A 23941-nucleotide genomic window follows, 5' to 3' on the forward strand; every position below is an offset into this window, starting at 1 on the left:
AATAGAACGTGAGTGTATGATTTTGTTTGTAATAAAGTGCTTTTCTTTTTTTATTTTAATCAAATTTAAATTTTGTTTTCTTGCATTTCGTTCATAAATGTGTTTAATATAGTTCAATTGACTTTCTCTATTAACTTTCTCATGTATAATAATCATAATTAAAAGGACATCCGATACACACCTCCTACTTGATATTTTAGAAATATTTCTATTTTCATTGTTATCCCGTCTATAATTTCAGCTTTTGTCTAATAAACAGAGGGTTTATATGGTTCATTTGTGATTATTAATATTCCATTCTCCCTTTGAGCAACACCACGGGTCCATTTCAAATTACGAGAATAACTTACAATTTCGTATTACAACTTATTTTTGCAATAGGGTTTGTGTTTTTCAACTTGTAATTTACTAATATTACCATTTTGATGACTTATTGCTTTTTTTTGGTCTAATTTTTTTCACGTTTTTTGCGTTTAAGGTTCAAATTCGACTAATCAATTTTGAATGGACCTAATTCCTGCTTATTGATCCGTATTCAAATTATCCGTGTGAAGTGGAAACCCTTACCAAAAAACACAATACCTATCCAAAAAACATACACATTTTTTTACAAAGATTTATTATCCTTTGTTTCAGATCAGTCATGGCATCTATTTCACAATGCCAACCCTGTTCTTAACTTAATAAATCAGTTCAAGCTGATAAATGGTGTACGAATTGTGAGCATTTTCTATGTGATAAATGTGTTACTGTACATAAACAAAGTCGAGTGTCACAGTCGCATCGTATTATTGACATTCAAGTTCCGTCTATATTAAACGCTGAATCTGTGACATCGCCTAAACAATGTGCAAGTCATCCTAAGCTGACATTGGATTTACACAGCATGATACTCTCTGTTGCACAATGTTTATCTCGATAATCATCTTTTATGCGATAAAGTCGATACATTTCAGGAAGCATGCAAAAACGTAACGAAGTCGACTCTATACCATGATACAGATGATGAAATGAAGCAAGTACTTGAAACACGAACACGTATTATCCAAAACAGAAATGAAATAAAAGAGTATTCACGAAGAGAATCACATTGTGAGAAAAATTGCAAAAGTAAAGGCTTTGCCAATCCAACAGCTTGATGATATTGAAAATATTATCCGATCAGAGTTACAGAATGCACGAAAAAATGCAGTTAAGTTATTGGAATATGAAAAAGTCGATTCCAAAAAATCAGTTGCAAAGTTAGAAAAATATTTGAGAAAACTGGACCTTTTTACCAAAAACTTATCAGATCCGGATGTTTTCCTTCTTCTGCATGAATAACAGCCCATCGTCAGCGAGGAAAATAATTTTCTAGATATCATTGGTCCTAATCTTTCCGAACCCCACTTGATATTTTAGGAACCTATTAAGAATTTTGTCGAAGGTAAATGGCTAGGATCTGTTACTATAATAGAAGACAAGACAGGTCTGAAACATTGTCCATCTATGCATATGCGGGCTCAAATTATCTCGGCTCCAAAATCTTTCATGCTTCGCGATTGCATCGGTATCAAAAACGGTGACGTCATTAGTCTTACAATTGACAGTAATGATGTAAAGAATTGCGCTAATATTAACGTACCTTTTTGCGGTACGGCCACTATCTTTGTGACGTCGCGTTATTGTGATACTTAATGTTGTATTGAATAGAAACGTATAATGGCAGACGTAGTTCTATCTTTAACGCCTTAGTTAAGCTTACGATCAAAATACACAACGCAACGCAATAATCTACAAATGATACCTAGTTATTACAAGCCCCAATCGTCTGCTGTCATATAGTGAAAATGGAAAATACATTAATGAATGCAAGCTAGGCGGTGATGCGTGGGACGTTTCATTTCATTCAACGTCAGGAAATGTTGTTGTAGCATTGCAAGAAAATGGTATACAACTGGTAAATAATTTTACCACAGGACGCGTCGTCAAATGTAAAAATGCTGTTTGGGGTGTTTCGTCCCGCAAAGAAAATATTTTCGTCAGTGATACTAAAGGAAATTTGCATATATTTAGTTCTGAGCTAAGACACTTGAAAGCGTTAAAGATTGGTAGAGACGATTTTTATTATGTACATTACATCTATATTTCAGAACCTATTTCCGATGCAGTGCATTGTATACATGATGACGGGTCTCCTATTTTTAATTTCACTTCATCCACATTAGAAATACCCAAAGGTATAGCAACGGACCGTCCTTGAAATGTGTACGTCGTTGGCCGTGATTCAAACAATATTCATCGTCTGTCTATAACTCCAAATGGAAAGAAGAGTGAAGTTTTGTTGGGACCTATAGATAAATTCATCATAGATACCAGGATTAAAATTTTATATTCACGCCAGACGCGCGTTTCGTCTATAAAAGACTTATCACTGACGCTCGAATCAACAAATGTTTAAAAGGCCAAAATAGAGTACGAAGTTGAAGACCATTGAGGACAAACAAATTCTAAAAGTTTTGCCAAAAACAGCTAAGGTAATCTATTCCTTAGGTAGAAAAGCCTTAGTTTTTCAAAACTTCAAAGTTTTGTTAACAGTAAATTTATAATTATGAACATATCAATGATAACTCAAGTCAGCACAGAAGTGCTGACTACTGGGCTGGTGATACCCTCGGGGAAAATAAATCTCCACCAGCAGTGGCATCGACACAGTGGTTGCAAATAAACTCATCATAGATACCAGGATTAAAATTTTATATTTACGGCGGACGCGCGTTTCGTCTATAAAAGACTCATCATAGATGAATTAAAAGACCCTAGTGCTATATGTTTCAGAAAGGATTGTAGCAAACTATTTCTATCAAATGAAGACGGTGCAAGTGTCTATATATTTAAATGTCAATATTAAAATCAAAAGAGTTTGAAAGAAAACATTTCGAATATTTATGTAACATAACATCGAAGGAATACAATCATCTTGTCTTGACAGATATATTTTTTACATAAGCAATATATAACATGAACCACTATTTTACAAGATGCTAGGGTTTTCTTATTTGTATTTAATTACTATAGTATATAGATATTATATACAAATTTTAAAACAATTTGGTTTGCAAGAATACTTTTAAACAACTGTTTAAGTAAAAAAAAAAACGACGACAAACTGACAACGCCATGGAAAAATGAATATCGACCAAAAGACTAACAACAGTCTACAAAACACAACATAGAAAACTAAAGACTGTGCAACACGAATATAAAAATAAGAAGATGTGGTATGATTGCCCATGAGACAACTTCTCTACAAGTTACCACATGCCACAGAAATTAATAACTATAGTTCATCGTACTGCCTTCAACAATGAGTAAAACCCATACCGCATAGTGAGCTTTAAAAGGCCCCGAGATGACAATTGTAAAACATTTCAAACGTGAAAACTAACGGCCTGGTTTATGTACAAAATAATGAACCGCAACAAACGACAACCACTGAATTACAGGCTTCTGACTTGGGACAGGCACATACAGAATGTGGTGGGGTTAAACTAGTTTGAAGGCGCCAACCCTCCCCTAACCTGGGACAGTGGTGTAACAGTACAACATAAGAACAAATATAAAAATCAGTTAAAAAAACTTAACTCATCAAATGGATACAAAGCAGAAATACATATAACAAAAACACAGAGTGGATGTGGCAGGGTACTTATTCATCCCCACAACAAAAATACCCTAAGTACAGATCTGAGAGTACTCGCAGTTACTTACTGACAGCTAGTGTAACGCCAATAACAAATAATAAAACAATTACGCATCTAACACTAAAATATCAATCAGTACACATCCAACATCCAATGGATTAAGTGTAAAGACGTCAGAGAAAAACATGACCAGGTGCAATGCTAAGATACAGGTATTGACAGATTGTAAAGCCATGAATGTGCAATCAAGGCTAAAGTTGTCTTTTTGACATTGAAACATTTTGTTTATTTATATTGTGTCATAGATCAAACTTATTCGTTCAGTGTACATTTACTTGTTTTTGTGTATTGTCTTTTTGATCGTGTTAAGCCATTTCAATTGATATTTTATTGTCACAGTGTGTCTTTTTGTGTTGTAATTTTATATCACTGTTTCAGGTTAGTGGCGCCTGTTAAAACGTTTAAACCCGCTGCATTTTTATGCACCTGTCCTAAGTCAGGGGTCTATTGTTTAGTGGTTGTCGTTTGTTGGAGTGTTTCATAAATTTATTCTCGTTTCTCGGTTTTTATATAGATTAGACCGGTGGTTTTCCTGTTTGAATTGTTTTACACTAGTCTTTTTGGGTCCCTTTATAGCTTGCTGTTCGGTGTGAGCCAATGGTCCGTGTTGAAGGCCGTACTTTGACCTATAATTGTTTACTTTTACACATTATGACTTGGATGGATAGTTGTCTCATTGGCACTCATACCACATCTTCTTATTTGTATGAGGGCCTCGGTGGCCGAGTGGTCTAAGTAGCTCCTACTGTAATCACTAGCCAGTCAACACTGAGGTTGTGAGTTCGAATCCCGCTCATGCAGGTGCACTCGACTCCAATTTTCCTACCGAAGGTCGGTGGTTTTCTCCGGGCACTCCGGCTTCCTCCACAAATAAAAACTGGCCGCCACGAAATAGCCCAAAAGCGGTGCTTGAAAGTGGCGTTAAAACACCAAAAATCAACTCAATCAAATCTTATTTATATTTACTGTACTTATGTTAATGTTATTATACTATCGGATCACGGTTTCTATAACCATAATTGTAGAAACCTTGACAAGTCAATTTCGATTATGCACAACGATTTGCGAGTAAACAGTTCTCTAGTATATGGAACTCCAAATAAATTAGCTAGTTAATTTAATGATTATTTAACGTTGTCAGAGTAATAAATGAGTTAGTCTATGTAAATTAAGGATTACCATTTCGTTTAAGGAAGGAAAGGACGAAACATTCACATCCGGGTTAACGTTATGGTAGGGTTCGTGTTGCTCAATCGTTTGTTTTCTGTGAAGTCTTTTGTGGACTTCGTCGCATTTTGTTTGGTTATGGTGCAGTCTGTTTTTGATCATCCTTGTATTCTTCTCTCCTTTTTTTATAAAAAAAATTTATTAAATAAAATTGAGAATGGAAATGGGGAATGTGTCAAAGAGACAACAACCCGACCAAATAAAAAACAACAGCAGAGGGTCACCAACAGGTCTTCAATGTAGCGAGAAATTCCCGCACCCGGAGGCGTCCTTCAGCTGGCCCCTAAACAAATATATACTAGTCCAGTGATGATGAACGCCATACTAATTTCCAAATTGTACACAAGAAACTAAAATTAAAATAATACAAGACTAACAAAGGCCAGAGGCTCCTGACATGGGACAGGCGCAAAAATGTGGCAGGGTTAAACATGTTTGTGAGATCTCGACCCTCCCCCTATACCTCTAACCAATGTAGAAAAGTAAACGCATAATAATACGCACATTAAAATTCAGTTCAAGAGAAGTCCGAGTCTGATGTCAGAAGATGTAACCAAAGAAAATAAACAAAATGACAATAATACATAAATAACAACAGACTACTAGCAGTTAACTGACATGCCAGCTCCAGACTTCAATTAAACTGACTAAAAGATTATGATTTCATCATATGAACATCAGGCACAATCCTTCCCGTTAGGGGTTTAGTATCATACCATCATAACATATATGAGAAGAACATAACCCGTGTCATGCCAACAACTGTTTTTAGAATAAATGTGTTTAGTTCCGATGCAAAGACCTTATCAGTGACTCAATATTAACGCAAAAATATGCAATCTTTAATGACTTGACAACAGTATCGTAATTATATCCCTTCTTAATAAGTCTATTCAAAAGTTTTGTAAGTTTCTGAGGTGAATACTGACACCTTTGTGCTTTATAAAGAATATTTCCATAAAAAAATGGATGTGCATGAAATACCTGAACGTATTAGAAGTCTGCATGTTGAGCTATATTTACGAATGATGTCTTTATACCGATGATAAAATTTAGTAAATGTTTTGACTAGTTTGTGATATCGAAAACCCTGGTGTAATAATTTTTCAGTAATACATAAATTTCTCTCGTTAAAATCTAAAACATTGTTACATACACGAGCGAATCGTACAAGTTGAGATATATAAACACCGTAAGATGGTGACAAGGGAACGTCACCATCTAAAAACGGATAATTAACGAATCGGATAGGAAATGAAAAATCATCCCTTTTATCATAAATTTTAGTATTCAGCTTTCCATTAGTGATATAGATATCAAGATCGAGAAAAGGGCAGTGGTCATTGTTAGTATTAGCTTTATTTAAAGTAAGTTCAACAGGATAAATTTCATTAATATACATACTGAAGTCGTCATTATTGAGAGCCAAAGTTTACAGTTTATCAATTTTACTTGATTTTAAAACAAAACATTCAAAATGGTGGTGATTTTGAATTGACATAGACATTTTCAATCTGTTCCCGACTGTCATACAAGTGAGAGGTTAAGCTAGCTATAAAACCAAGTTTAATCCACCCTTTTCTACATAAGAAAATGCATATTCCAAGTCAGGAATATGACAGTTGTTATCCATTCGTTTGATGTGTTTGAGCTTTTGATTTTGCTATTTGCTTAGGAACTTTCCTTTTAAAATTTTCCTCGGAGTTCGGTATTTTTGTTATTTTACTTTTTGATACGTTGCGCCCGTTCGTGTTTAAACTATGCAAACTTCTTTAACAGGTTTGTAATTCCCAAACAAAAACTGACCCAAGAACGACTGTAATCGACAATACATCACGAGTTTGTTGATACGATGTGTCGGTGTCGCAATTAACTAGTGACATATTTTCGCAGTGTTAGATCTTTAGATACCATATAAGTCGTCTGACACGTAAAAATATTTTGTTGGGCCGGCTGAGATAAAATCATGTCCTTCAATACACAAAGTAAATAATCCAAACTAGTCACCCTGTCTCAATAGCTTGATTGATTGTTATCTGTCTAATGTCCAGTGATTAAATTTCAGGCTTATACAGGACGAGATCAAATTAACAATTAGTCCTACAAATTGTAAAGGTACGTTCTTCATAGAGAGTTGATTGGTAAAAATGGCAGGAATTTCTACTGTTACTGGAAATTGAAGGTATTATAGATTGTGGCAGAAATATTGCCTTTCAACTGACCACCTACAGCTATGGACCCCTCAGTGAGTTTTTGCAACACTGTAGAGGGCGTTGCACGCACCCTACACGAGGCATCGGATTTAACGTCCCCATTCCGACAGGTCGTGGTTGCGTATTTATATATCTCACATAGTCAAACGGATGTAAGAAGTTAATCCTGAAAATACCGATTACAATTTTCAACTTAATATTATCGTTTGTGTTCAATTTATTTGAATGACCATTGGTAATCAACGTTACGATGGATGTCTTAATTAGATGTAGTATGAGTGCCAATGAGACAAATCGCTATCGAAGTCACAATTTGTAAAAGTAATGATGTTCAGTGGTTGTCGTTTGCTTACGTGACAAATCGAGAATACTTGTAGCTCACAATTCAACAAGCCAGTTCCCATATTTAAACACCCTGCACTTCACATCGTAATGTACCCAACTTGTATTCTCATTTTTTTCGTGGAAAAAGTGAACAGATATACGACTGACTCTTCCATCTGCTTATAAAAAAGCATGTCAAGAACATTGACTTCAGCTCTTATGAGATACAGACAGAACGACCATTCAGGTAGACGATATATAGTACTTCGAACTAGAAGACAACAGCTTTCTATGATTATATACGTAGTAGTACTACATAAAACTTCGTTTTTGCGCATCGTTTTAGATTTGGATATCTTCATGTAACACAAACAAAAATGCATATCAAGTAATAGAACAAACTACTAAAATGAGGTACAGTCAGTGAACATTTCGATTTTTCATGTAATTTTGAATATAAAATTCATTCTTTTTAAAAAAATCATTTTGAGATTATTTTTTGATATTTTTTTATGAAATTTTCAGTTAAAGAAGAAATGTTTGAATTGTCCTTGTTTATTTACGGATTTTTGTTTGTTGAATAACTTTTTTTTAAATTTTGCAATTCAAAAACGGATTAAAACATAATTACGTAACATTTTCTGGTTATATTCAACCAAAAATATACTGACCGACTTTAGAAACGCAACACAAGATTATTCAATTTAATTCCCATTTTCAAAAATGCAATTTTTGTTAAACAAATGTATGTACATAAATTTCCTTCATTATTTCATTGTCTAAACATATGTTACAGTTCGAAAATTGAACTGATTACGTCATTTTCAATGTTCAAATCATGTGGTATGCACTGAAACCCTGCTTTCCCCCTTATCAATGGATGTGTCACCGTCGAAGGCAATGACTGCAAAAATAATTGTCAGAAAGATCAACCAATTCTGTTGGGCATGTTTTGAGTTCTGTTTTGTACCTTCTGATTTGCCGTTATCCCACCCATTACAGTGTGTTTTGGCAATAATGCGGTTTAAACTTTAAGGCTTTAAATGTTTTTTTCTGCAGTCGATTCTTTGGCATTTCAATTTTTTGGAAACATTTAGGCATGAATCTGTCCGCCATGGCATTCGGCGATTTGATTTGCAGTTGACGTTGCGGCCGTAAACATGTCTCGCAAATGACGTTGCGTAATCAAATACCGTGACGTGGCGTTGTCCCTACATATTGATCTAGTCGTCGATGGTCATCAACAAATCCCGTCTGTTTGTATCGTTTTTGGAAGGACAGTAAGACGACTTTCTGACGTCAAATTGTCTGGTTACAGCACGTTCACGTAATCCTGCCTGCAATATTCTTATAGGCTGATGGAGATGCAACATTTTTTAAAACCGATTTAAATGTGGGTATGGATTGAAAGAATTGTTTCACGAAGAAAAACCCTTTAAAAATTCATTTATGGATGTCAAATTTCTCTTTAAGAAATTCGTGCGTCTTCAATAATCCGGTAAGTTCAATAATCTCAGGTAAGGGACGTCATCAAAAGTTCAATGTAGGATAAAAAACTTAATTCATATAGTTTTTTCACTGACCCCCTTCCCCCCCCCCCCCCCTCTTAACTTAATTTGGGGAAAATGATTGACCAATAAGGATATATATATAAAATCGATGTCAATTAAACGTAATTTGCAGCAATGTTGACCCCCCCCCCCCACCCAAAACTATTTGAATTAAGTTTCTTATCCTTCATTGATTTTTTGATGTCGTCCCTAAGTCAGATATTGAATTTTTCTAAACAGGAAGAAGTATGGTAAGCATGAATAATAATAGTAGTTATTTGAGGATCAATCATGATTTTATTAAAAAAAAGAATTAACAAAATGTGTGTTGCGTTTTTAAGGTCTGTCAGTATATATGAAAAAACAATTATTGTAAACAAAAATATATGTTGTTAATGTTTTAATATATATGATCTTTAAACAATACCCCTTTTTACAATACTTTAGTTAAGAACTGATACAGATGAATTACAGGTAAATATCAAGCCAGTCGCCTTTCTGTAAGGAACATTCCAACCATCACATATTACCACCTACTACCGCTATTTAGTCATTCCGTTCTTCTGAAATCCAACAGTGGTCCGCGAGTTTTTCGTCATTGTATACTTTTATTTTCCAGCAGATATATATGTATTGAAGTTTTAACACATAAACATAACAGCACATCATTTGCAAACGTGTGTCACTATTTTTTTATGTTTCTTATCAGATTGTGTAGTATTTTTTTTTTAAAGCTATCTTGTTTGGTTAAATTAAAAACTGAATGGCTGGTAATGAGGAGAATTTCAAGTAATTTGTTGTCCCTTCGGAACCAACTATTGCATGTATTGCCCGTCAGTTCGTCTCGAGCAAGATTTACATCTCTGAGAATATAAATTTGACATTCCCCGCATAACCAGGCAGTATAAAGTGTTTACGATACAACTCTACAATACAATATTTCACAGTATTCCCTCAAATTACCGACATTTTAATTAAATTAAACTGTGTCGATGTATTAAGCCATGTTTAAATAAATGACTCGTCGCAACATTTAAAGATATTTTATCACCTACATAACGATTTCAGTCCAGATAATTATGACGTTAGTTTTCATCCATTGACGAAGGACGTCAAGGCAAAAAAATGGAAATAATCTTCCAAGCCGAAATAAGAATTTGCACTAATTACTATGATATTCTTACGATATCCATTGAGTATACCTACTAGGTTGGTTTATTCTAGTACTTAAAATGGTTACCATTATTACGTTCGCTTTCGCTCTATCAGTGAAGATCACATTCTAATATTCATAGAGAGCAGATAGTGTAACTTAGCTGTAACTTTAACTATTAATAAATAAGTAGATGAAAAAATCAGATTGTGAATTAAGGAACTAATAATTGTTTTAACTTAAAAAAGGGGGAGCTGGTCATTTGGAAAATGCATCTTTGAAAATATTTTGATACATCTAATGCAAAATTTTATCTCCCCCTACCTTGACCAAAGAAATCATGGCCCCATTTTTTCAGTAAAGGCTCTGTTGAATTTTAACATGCCAAAACACACATTTAACACTCAACACTTAACTGCCAAAACCGCCTAAAGTGAACTTTGTATGAGGGAGTTACAGATTTTAAATAGTTGTAATGCATACCGCGCTGAAGTACGTCCATTATTCATAGTTCATTATTCATTAATCAATAATGAATAATGAAATAATTCACTATTCATTATTCAATATTAAAAAATGAATAATGAATAATGAAATAGTTTATGTTTCATTATTCAAATTGAAGCGGTGAATAGTGAAATAAATATAAAAAAAATTGACTGTTGACACTCAAGCTATATTTTGATTCGCAATGACCATAAGAGGGTTTACGGAGGACCTAAATGCCACAACATGCGTAAAAATGAGGAAATATAAAAAAGAAGATGTGGTATGATTGCCAACGTAACAACTATCCACAAAAGACCAAAATGACACAGACATTAACAACTATAGGTCACCGTACGGCCTTCAACAATGAACAAAGTCCATACCGCATAGTCAGCTATAAAAGGCCCCAATAAGACAATTTAAAACAATTCAAACAAGAAACCTAACGGCCTTATTTATGTAAAAAAAATGAACGAAAAACAAATATGTAGCACATAAACAACATAAACAAACTACAACCACTAAATTACAGGCTCCTGACAAAAGTAATATAGTCAATATGTTCCGCAACGCATATTAGAAGAGTAACGAAGGACTTAAATATCGAAATACGCCTGAACATTGAGAAATAGCCAAATTTGAATAATGAAATGGATATTTTGAATAATGGAATGGACTTGCAGGACCCCTTCAGCCCCTAACTACAGATATATATTATACATCAATCGAAAGCTTCTTGAGAGAGGGACAAAAGGTATATAGTCAGTATGTTCCGCTACGCATATTACAGGAGTAACGAAGGACTTAAATATCGAAATACGCCTGAACATTGAGAAATAGCCAATTTTGAATAATGAAATGGATATTTTGAATAATGGAATGGACTGCTGCGACCCTTTAGCCCCTAATTATATATAAACCTTATACCCCATTCGTAAGCTGATTACAAGAGGAACAAAATGTATATTGTCAATATGTTCCTCAACGAATATTAGAAGACCTAAATGCCAAAATACGCGTGAAAATTATTAAGAAATAGCCAATTTTGAATAATGAAATGGATATTTTAAATAAGGGAATGGACTGCGGCGACCCTTTAGCCCCTTATTATTGTTAAACCTTATACCTCATTCGAAATCTGATTACAAGAGGAACAAAATGTATATTGTCAATATGTTCCGCAACGAATATTAAAAGAATTAAATGACAAAATACGCGTGAAAATTAAGAAATAGCCAATTTTGAATAATGAAATGGATATTTTGAATAATGGAATGGACTGCGACGACCCTTTAGCCCCTATTATGGATAAACTTTATACCTCATTCGAAAGCTGATTCAAGAGGAACAAAATGTATATAGTCAATATGTTCCGCAACGAATATTAGAAGACCTAATAGCCAAAATACGCGTGAAAATTAAGAAATAGCCAATTTTGAATAATGAAATGGATATTTTGAATAATGGAATGGAGTGCAGCGATCCTTTAGCCCCTAATTATAGATAAACCTTATACCTCATTCGAAAGCTGATTACAAGAGGAACAAAATGTATATAGTCAATATGTTTCGCAACGAATATTAGAAGACCTAATTGCCAAAATACGCGTGAAAATTAAGAAAAAGTCAATTTTGAATAATGAAATGGATGTTTTGAATAATGGAATGGACTGAGGCGACCCTTTAGCCCGTAATTATAGATAAATCTTATACCTCATTCGAAAGCTGATTACAAGAAAACAAAATATATATAGTCAATATGTTCCGCAACGAATATAAGAAGACCTAAATACCTAAATACGCGTGAAAATTAAGAAATAGCCAATTTTGAATAATGAAATGGACATTTTGAATAATGGAATGGAGTGAGGCGACCCTTTAGCCCCTAATTATAGATAAACCTTATACCTCATTCGAAAGCTGATTACAAGAGGAACAAAATGTATATAGTTCATATGTTCCGTAACGAAAATTAGAAGAGCTAAATACCAAAATACGCGTGAAAATTAAGAAATAGCCAATTTTGAATAATGAAATGGATATTTTGAATAATGGAATGGACTGGCAGGACCCTTCAGCCCCTAATTACAGATATATATTATACCTCAATCGAAAGCTTATTCAGAGAGGAACAAAAGGTATATAGTCAATATGTTCCGCAACGCATATTAGAGGAGTAACGACGGACTTAAATATCGAAATACACCTGAACATTGAGAAATAGCCAATTTTGAATAATGAAATGGGTATTTTGAATAATGGAATGGACTGGCAGGACCCTTCAGCCCCTAATTACAGATATATATTATACCTCAATCGAAAGCGTATCAAGAGAGGAACAAAAGGTATATAGTCAATATGTTCCGCAACGCATATTAGAGAAGTAACGAAGGACTTAAAGATCGAATTACGCATGAACATTAAGAAATAGGCAATTTTGAATAATGAAATGGATATTTTGAATAATGGAATGGACTGGCAGGACCCTTCAGCCCCTAATTACAGATATATATTATACCTCAATCGAAAGCTTATTCAGAGAGGAACAAAAGGTATATAGTCAATATGTTCCGCAACGCATATTAGAGGAGTAACGACGGACCTTAATATCGAAATACACCTGAACATTGAGAAATAGCCAATTTTGAATAATGAAATGGGTATTTTGAATAATGGAATGGACTGGCAGGACCCTTCAACCCCTAATTACAGATATATATTATACCTCAATCGAAACCTTATTAAAAGAGGAACAAAAGGTATATAGTCAATTTGTTCCGCAACGCATATTAGAGGAGTAACGAAGGACTTAAAGATCGAATTACGCGTAAACATTGAGAAATAGCCAATTTTGAATAATGAAATGGATATTTTGAATAATGGAATGGACTGCTGCAACCCGTCGCCTCTTATTCAGGAATTTTTTTACACCAAATTAAAGCTTATTAATAGAAGAATAAACTGAGAATAAACATTATGTGCCGCAATGACCATTACAGGGATTACAGAGGACCTAAATGCCAAATTACGCTTGAAAATTAAGAAATAGCAAATTTTGAATAATGATTAGATATTTTGAATAATGGAATGGAATGCTGCGACCATTTATCCCCTAATTATAGATATACTTTATACCTCATTCGAAAGCTTATTACGAGAGGAACAAAAGGTATATAGTCAATATGTTTGGCAACGCATATTAGAGGAGTAACGACGGACTTAAATGTCGAGATAGTAGATGAATAAATTGAGAAAAAAAAAACAATATGTACCGCAATGACCATTTGAGGGGTTACGGGGGACTTAAATGCCAAAATACGCGTGAAAATTAAGAAATAGCCAATTTTGAATAATGAAATGGATATTTTGAATAATGGAATAGAATACTGTGACCCTTCAGCCCTTTATTACAGATCTACCTTATACCTCATTCGGAAGCTTATAAAGAGAGGAACAAATGGTATATAGTCAATTTATTCCGCGGAGTAACGAAGGACTTAAATATCGAAATATGCGTGAACATTTTGAGGGGAATTTCTGCTCGGACCGGACGGAAAAATTCGAAAATCTTGCACGCTCGTTGACGAGGTTAAGAGGGGGAAAAGTGGGGGCTGGGGTCGTGGGAAAATGTATCTTTGTGGAAGAAAGAAAACACACCAAGAAAAATCCACAGATAATAAACACAATGGATTGTGAGATTACAAATATGTCTGATCAGAGAGAGAATATGGCGCAAGAGGTCGAAATTTTGCAAAATACTGCTGAGGAAACCCTCAAATGGCGAGAAGTTAGTCAGTACTCACCCTGGATTGTCAAAGACATTAAAGATGTTGACACGAAGTTGACACGAAATGTGGGTTCGCAAAAATCATAACCTTGTGCTGGAAAGGGAAAACTATCCGGGGATGTGAAAGACTAAACAAACAGCTGACCACCGTCGGGGCAAAGAGAGAGACCGATGGAGCAGTGCAAATCGTGAGCTATGGGATGGGAAAAAAAAACAGGCGCACCGGCTATGATTACCACGGCTTTTATATTTTTGATAAGGACGGTATGATTGGAAGTGTTAGGATATGTTGTTTAAGCCTGAAAATCGGGTCTAAAACCATTGAATTGAGTTTTGTGAGGTAGGTGACGACTTTCCCAAACTCGGCATCATAGATCTGTTCATCATTAGCTAAAGCAGATCTGATACATTGCTCAACCAAGGACTCTTTGGACTGGGGCAATCGCAAGGTATCGTGGTGTTTCTTTTTTTTGTTTTGTTACATGCCTAGAAATTAGTGTGAGATCCATTACGGTGGTAGCATTCAAGCAAGCTAGAAACCCCAGAGGAAGGGTGGCTATAAGACCTGTACCGGTCAAAGCTGAACCCAGGGTACTGCTGGTTAACACCAAACTAACCACAGAACAAGCACCCAGTTCTACAGATACAGCTTTGTCCAGACGTTTATAGGCATTCAAGGTAGTTTGATACCTTCAAATTTCTGCATCGAGTTGATTCGACACACATTGTCGGTACCAAGAATCTAAATCGTTCATTTATTTTATAGGAGCATACCGAGGAGGGGAATGTTTTTGAAGGGACTGTAAGCATCTAAATATAAGATCAGAACGGCTCCGTCATGGAATTGCTGACCACGCTCCAAGTAGAGTCCATACCCATAGGTAATCCGGGCGTTTGGGGATTTGAGGTAGAGATCGTTGCCACTGGGATTCACTGTGTAAACGCAAGAAGATGAAAACGGATAGTGAGATGTTCACCTCTGAGATCGATGAGCCTACCGTCTTGATCGTTAAGATATGTTTGCATGCGATTGCTGGTTCGCAAGATCACTAGCAAGTATACTACCAAAAGGTGCTTGGGGGTTTGAATGATTTTCATACCAGGACCGTCTGCGGGGAAAACAAAGCTGTAGATTGAAGACTGTTGTGTACCATTTACATAACTTCATGGTTGGTATCACCATTCACCAGAATGCTGTTGATTCTGATGATATTTACAATGTGCTCCCCTTCTGTATAACCGTTTGTGATCATACCGAACGTGTAAATCTGCCACTTGGATCCCAAGACGGTGTTGATGTTATTGACAACTTTGAAGTCTACTTGATAGAGTTTGGCGAGGGTCAGCGTTGCTTTAGGGTCGCCCGGTTGTCATCGATGATGATCTTCGTTTTGTGTTTGTTGAGCCGTAGCTGTCGCTGGATTTCATTGTTGATGTCTTCGATGTCATAGGAACCTGTGCTCAGTGCGATGGAAAACCAGTTGGCACATTTTGTTCCTCTTGTAATCAGCTTTCGAATGAGGTATAAGGTTTATCTATAATTAGGGGCCAAAGGGTCGCCGCACTCCATTCCATTATTCAAAATATCCATTTCATTATTCAAAATTGGCTATTTCTTAATTTTCACGCGTATTTTGGCAATCAGGTCTTCTAATATTCGTTGCGGGACATATTGACTATATACATTTTATTCGTCTTGTAATCAGCTTTCGAATGAGGTATAAGGTTTATCTATAATTAGGGGCTAAAGGGTCGCCGCACTCCATTCCATTATTTAAAATATCCATTTCATTATTCAAAATTGGTTATTTCTTAATTTTCACGCGTATTTTGGCATTTAGGTCTTCTAATATTCGTTGCGGAACCTTTAATAGCTGACTATGCGGTATGGGCTTTGCTCATTGTTGAAGGCTGTACGGTGAGCTATAGTTGTTAATGTCTGTGTCATTGTGGTCTTTCTGGATATTTGTCTCATTGGCAATCATACCACATCTTCTTTTTGATATTTCCTCATTTTTATGCATATTGTGGCTTTTAGGTCCTCCGTAAACCGTCTTATGGTCATTTCGAATCAAAATATAGCTATTGTGTCACAGTCAATTTTTTCTATATTTTTTTCACTATTCACCGCTTCAATTTGAATAATGAAACATAAACCATTTCAATTATTCATTATCCATTTTTCAATATTGAATAGTGAATAGTGAACTATTTCATTATTCATTATTGAATAATGAATAATGAACTATGAATAATGGACGTACTTCAGCTCGGTTATATTCAGTGCAAACAATGAAGAAGAAGAAAGTTCTAGTGATTCGACTAAATATCGAATGTTTATTTCACATTCATAAAGGGACTCTTCGTTGTTTATGTGTAAAATATGGGACTATCAAACATACAACTAGTCCATTTGATAATGGAAATATAATATATTTACCTCTGAGTAATTGTTTGACACCAGTAAACAGTTTTTTCCCCCAATTATTTGCTTGGTATATTATCTTTGACAACAAGTCGACACTTTTTGTGAAGAATAAAGCATATTGTTACGATTCTTCCGTACAATACATTCTTATTAATGTTTCCTTATAATTAATAACCAAGCAATTTAGTTTTTTTTTCAATTTTTTAGTACATCTCATTCTATTAGGGACGACATCAAAAGTTCAATGTAGGATAAAAAAAAAACTTAATTCACATTGTTTTTTCACTGACCCCTCCCCCCCATCCCCCTTTTAACTTAATTTGGGAAAAATTGATTTACCAATAGGGCTATATGTATAAATCGATTTAAGATATACAAAACTTGCAGAATTTTAACCCACCCACCCCACCCCAAACTATTTGATTTAATAAGTTTTTTTTATCCTACATCGTCCCTTAGTCGCTCTCTATTGAATTATAGAGAAATAAAATGTACTAGAACACACCCGTGATATCTGAAAAAGTCATGCCGATTAAAAGATGCACAGTTTTCTCTGCTTTCAACATCTTTCTGTTTGAACCTGTCGACCTGGAACTTATCAATTATTGGAATTATTCATTTTATTTGGAAAACAAAAGGGCCTGGAAAGGAGTATTTTTTAATCAACAGCATTGTCCTGTATGAGTTATAAATAAAGTTGAATTATTTGATTCGCTGTTTTACGTCATTCCGGCTAAAAAATTGAAAACTGTACATGCTGTACCTATACGTATTATTTTAAGTCCAGATTTTTATTATTCGTATTGTCATCTTAATTAGAAAGTCATACTGATCAAAATACTACAATCGGGAACAATGTGACAATGATTGAATTTAGTAGTGTCAACCCTGTGATTACGACCCATGTATATAGCAAAATCCTAATAAAGCGTTGGGTGGTGCGCCTGTCAGATTCGGAACGTACAGATAAGGTAATAGGTAACAGGTGAATATACTATTGGTATCGGTATCGGATTCAACCCGAAACTTCTTAATTATTGGCAATATTAATTATGTGGAAAACAAAAGGGTCTGGAGTGATGTAATTTTTAATCAACAGCATTGTACTATATCAGTTATATATAAAGTTGAATTCTTTGATTCATCGTTTTTACGCGATGACGGCTGATAAATTGGACCTCGTAATTTTAGTATTATAGATTTCTTTCATTTTTCTGATCAGATATTTATGACAAATGGGAGATAAAGCGATTTAAACTTTTTCCTTTGCCCATTGCAATATATTATACGATAAATATGTACGTTTTTAAAGCATATAACTTTATATGGATATATGTATTTTTCGCACAGCTAGTATTGAGAAAATGTTGCATCGTGTTCACGAAATTTATTGGTTTGTATGTTACAGATAGCTTCAGAACCAGACTCAAGCTGGCAGCCACTTTTATCGGCCAATCAAGATAGCAGCCACTTTTTTCCAGCCAGCCAATTTTGACGATATGTCTAAAAACCAAAAAACTGCGTGAGACTCAAACGTTCCAAAAATCGCTAAATCTTAGTTAAATGCAATCTAACAGCGGAAATCGACAATTTCACGGTTTCTGCTAATTTCTAAAGCATTTCATTCCGTTTTAAATATGTATGTAAGCGGTCTGTCCTTTATTTGACATTCGATAATTGATATGCAATATCCAACCGACTGCTAGCCGTCGGTTCAATATTTAAATTTAGTTGAAAATCACTATAAAGCCTGAGGGAAAAGTTACCATTCTATGACCCCTTCAAGCTGTCATAAATTTTCGTTGTCCTCGAATATAAACCCTGATACAAGTTGTATATTTGTCTTTATGTTATATAGATTTTTATTAATAAAACATTACAGAGAATTCACCAAAGATGTAATTTAATATATAAAATATGAAACACAATCCAATTACTTCAGAAACATATAGAAATATACATAGAAATACTTATGGAAAGCCAAAAAAGAAAAGAAATTAATAGTGAACACCTACCAGAGACTGCTTAAATGACGGTGACCATCCTAAGACGACTTTGGACCTCTGTGGTGGCCAGACGGGCCCGGATCCCAGAAAAATATTTAAGTGGGGAATAGCTTGGGTCAATACCTTTAAAATGAGCTAGGTCCGGTTCGGAACTTTGCCGTTGGTATATGCCGAAAAGTACCGAATGTATGCATATGGTTAATACGGAAAATAACGTTAAGGGGCACCTTTGAACCTCTGTGGTGGCCAGACGGGCCCGGATCCCAGAAAAATATTTAAGTGGGGAATAGCTTGGGTCAATACCTTTAAAATGAGCTAGGTCCGGTTCGGAACTTTGCCGTTGGTATATGCCGGAAAGTACCGAATGTATGCATATGGTTAATACGGAAAATAACGTTAAGAGGCACCTTTGAACCTCTGTGGTGGCCAGACGGGCCCGGATCCCAGAAAAATATTTAAGTGGGGAATAGCTTGGGTCAATACCTTTAAAATGAGCTAGATCCGGTTCGGAACTTTGCCGTAGGGATATGTCGAGGAGTACCGAATGTGTGGTTGATATGGAAAATACGTAAATGGGCAAATTTGAACCTCTCTGGTGGCCAGACGGGCCCGGATCCCAGAAAAATATTTAACTGGCAAATAGCTCGGATCAATACCTTTGAAATGAGCTAGGTCCGGTTCGGAACTTTGCCGTAGGGATATGTCGAGGAGTACCGAATGTGTGGTTGATTTGGAAAATACGTAAATGGGCAACTTTGAACCTCTGTGGTGGCCAGACGGGCCCGGATCCCAGAAAAATATTTAAGTGGAGAATAGCTTGGGTCAATACCTTTAAAATGAGCTAGGTCCGGTTCGGAACTTTGCCGTTGGTATATGCCGGAAAGTACCGAATGTATGCATATGGTTAATACGGAAAATAACGTTAAGAGGCACCTTTGAACCTCTGTGGTGGCCAGACGGGCCCGGATCCCAGAAAAATATTTAAGTGGGGAATAGCTTGGGTCAATACCTTTAAAATGAGCTAGATCCGGTTCGGAACTTTGCCGTAGGGGTATGTCGAGGAGTACCGAATGTGTGGTTGATATGGAAAATACGTAAATGGGCAAATTTGAACCTCTCTGGTGGCCAGACGGGCCCGGATCCCAGAAAAATATTTAACTGGCAAATAGCTCGGATCAATACCTTTGAAATGAGCTAGGTCCGGTTCGGAACTTTGCCGTAGGGATATGTCGAGGAGTACCGAATGTGTGGTTGATTTGGAAAATACGTAAATGGGCAACTTTGAACCTCTGTGGTGGCCAGACGGGCCCGGATCCCAGAAAAATATTTAAGTGGGGAATAGCTTGGGTCAATACCTTTAAAATGAGCTAGGTCCGGTTCGGAACTTTGCCGTTGGTATATGCCGGAAAGTACCGAATGTATGCATATGGTTAATACGGAAAATAACGTTAAGAGGCACCTTTGAACCTCTGTGGTGGCCAGACGGGCCCGGATCCCAGAAAAATATTTAAGTGGGGAATAGCTTGGGTCAATACCTTTAAAATGAGCTAGATCCGGTTCGGAACTTTGCCGTAGGGGTATGTCGAGGAGTACCGAATGTGTGGTTGATATGGAAAATACGTAAATGGGCAAATTTGAACCTCTCTGGTGGCCAGACGGGCCCGGATCCCAGAAAAATATTTAACTGGCAAATAGCTCGGATCAATACCTTTGAAATGAGCTAGGTCCGGTTCGGAACTTTGCCGTAGGGATATGTCGAGGAGTACCGAATGTGTGGTTGATTTGGAAAATACGTAAATGGGCAACTTTGAACCTCTGTGGTGGCCAGACGGGCCCGGATCCCAGAAAAATATTTAAGTGGGGAATAGCTTGGGTCAATACCTTTAAAATGAGCTAGGTCCGGTTCGGAACTTTGCCGTTGGTATATGCCGAAAAGTACCGAATGTATGCATATGGTTAATACGGAAAATAACGTTAAGGGGCACCTTTGAACCTCTGTGGTGGCCAGACGGGCCCGGATCCCAGAAAAATATTTAAGTGGGGAATAGCTTGGGTCAATACCTTTAAAATGAGCTAGGTCCGGTTCGGAACTTTGCCGTTGGTATATGCCGGAAAGTACCGAATGTATGCATATGGTTAATACGGAAAATAACGTTAAGAGGCACCTTTGAACCTCTGTGGTGGCCAGACGGGCCCGGATCCCAGAAAAATATTTAAGTGGGGAATAGCTTGGGTCAATACCTTTAAAATGAGCTAGATCCGGTTCGGAACTTTGCCGTAGGGATATGTCGAGGAGTACCGAATGTGTGGTTGATATGGAAAATACGTAAATGGGCAAATTTGAACCTCTCTGGTGGCCAGACGGGCCCGGATCCCAGAAAAATATTTAACTGGCAAATAGCTCGGATCAATACCTTTGAAATGAGCTAGGTCCGGTTCGGAACTTTGCCGTAGGGATATGTCGAGGAGTACCGAATGTGTGGTTGATTTGGAAAATACGTAAATGGGCAACTTTGAACCTCTGTGGTGGCCAGACGGGCCCGGATCCCAGAAAAATATTTAAGTGGGGAATAGCTTGGGTCAATACCTTTAAAATGAGCTAGGTCCGGTTCGGAACTTTGCCGTTGGTATATGCCGGAAAGTACCGAATGTATGCATATGGTTAATACGGAAAATAACGTTAAGAGGCACCTTTGAACCTCTGTGGTGGCCAGACGGGCCCGGATCCCAGAAAAATATTTAAGTGGGGAATAGCTTGGGTCAATACCTTTAAAATGAGCTAGATCCGGTTCGGAACTTTGCCGTAGGGGTATGTCGAGGAGTACCGAATGTGTGGTTGATATGGAAAATACGTAAATGGGCAAATTTGAACCTCTCTGGTGGCCAGACGGGCCCGGATCCCAGAAAAATATTTAACTGGCAAATAGCTCGGATCAATACCTTTGAAATGAGCTAGGTCCGGTTCGGAACTTTGCCGTAGGGATATGTCGAGGAGTACCGAATGTGTGGTTGATTTGGAAAATACGTAAATGGGCAACTTTGAACCTCTGTGGTGGCCAGACGGGCCCGGATCCCAGAAAAATATTTAAGTGGGGAATAGCTTGGGTCAATACCTTTAAAATGAGCTAGGTCCGGTTCGGAACTTTGCCGTTGGTATATGCCGAAAAGTACCGAATGTATGCATATGGTTAATACGGAAAATAACGTTAAGGGGCACCTTTGAACCTCTGTGGTGGCCAGACGGGCCCGGATCCCAGAAAAATATTTAAGTGGGGAATAGCTTGGGTCAATACCTTTAAAATGAGCTAGGTCCGGTTCGGAACTTTGCCGTTGGTATATGCCGGAAAGTACCGAATGTATGCATATGGTTAATACGGAAAATAACGTTAAGAGGCACCTTTGAACCTCTGTGGTGGCCAGACGGGCCCGGATCCCAGAAAAATATTTAAGTGGGGAATAGCTTGGGTCAATACCTTTAAAATGAGCTAGATCCGGTTCGGAACTTTGCCGTAGGGATATGTCGAGGAGTACCGAATGTGTGGTTGATATGGAAAATACGTAAATGGGCAAATTTGAACCTCTCTGGTGGCCAGACGGGCCCGGATCCCAGAAAAATATTTAACTGGCAAATAGCTCGGATCAATACCTTTGAAATGAGCTAGGTCCGGTTCGGAACTTTGCCGTAGGGATATGTCGAGGAGTACCGAATGTGTGGTTGATTTGGAAAATACGTAAATGGGCAACTTTGAACCTCTGTGGTGGCCAGACGGGCCCGGATCCCAGAAAAATATTTAAGTGGGGAATAGCTTGGGTCAATACCTTTAAAATGAGCTAGGTCCGGTTCGGAACTTTGCCGTTGGTATATGCCGGAAAGTACCGAATGTATGCATATGGTTAATACGGAAAATAACGTTAAGAGGCACCTTTGAACCTCTGTGGTGGCCAGACGGGCCCGGATCCCAGAAAAATATTTAAGTGGGGAATAGCTTGGGTCAATACCTTTAAAATGAGCTAGATCCGGTTCGGAACTTTGCCGTAGGGGTATGTCGAGGAGTACCGAATGTGTGGTTGATATGGAAAATACGTAAATGGGCAAATTTGAACCTCTCTGGTGGCCAGACGGGCCCGGATCCCAGAAAAATATTTAACTGGCAAATAGCTCGGATCAATACCTTTGAAATGAGCTAGGTCCGGTTCGGAACTTTGCCGTAGGGATATGTCGAGGAGTACCGAATGTGTGGTTGATTTGGAAAATACGTAAATGGGCAACTTTGAACCTCTGTGGTGGCCAGACGGGCCCGGATCCCAGAAAAATATTTAAGTGGGGAATAGCTTGGGTCAATACCTTTAAAATGAGCTAGGTCCGGTTCGGAACTTTGCCGTTGGTATATGCCGAAAAGTACCGAATGTATGCATATGGTTAATACGGAAAATAACGTTAAGGGGCACCTTTGAACCTCTGTGGTGGCCAGACGGGCCCGGATCCCAGAAAAATATTTAAGTGGGGAATAGCTTGGGTCAATACCTTTAAAATGAGCTAGGTCCGGTTCGGAACTTTGCCGTTGGTATATGCCGGAAAGTACCGAATGTATGCATATGGTTAATACGGAAAATAACGTTAAGAGGCACCTTTGAACCTCTGTGGTGGCCAGACGGGCCCGGATCCCAGAAAAATATTTAAGTGGGGAATAGCTTGGGTCAATACCTTTAAAATGAGCTAGATCCGGTTCGGAACTTTGCCGTAGGGATATGTCGAGGAGTACCGAATGTGTGGTTGATATGGAAAATACGTAAATGGGCAAATTTGAACCTCTCTGGTGGCCAGACGGGCCCGGATCCCAGAAAAATATTTAACTGGCAAATAGCTCGGATCAATACCTTTGAAATGAGCTAGGTCCGGTTCGGAACTTTGCCGTAGGGATATGTCGAGGAGTACCGAATGTGTGGTTGATTTGGAAAATACGTAAATGGGCAACTTTGAACCTCTGTGGTGGCCAGACGGGCCCGGATCCCAGAAAAATA

The sequence above is a fragment of the Mytilus edulis genome, chromosome 6 (assembly GCF_963676685.1).
Source record: "Mytilus edulis chromosome 6, xbMytEdul2.2, whole genome shotgun sequence".
Taxonomy (NCBI): Eukaryota; Metazoa; Mollusca; class Bivalvia; order Mytilida; family Mytilidae; genus Mytilus; species Mytilus edulis.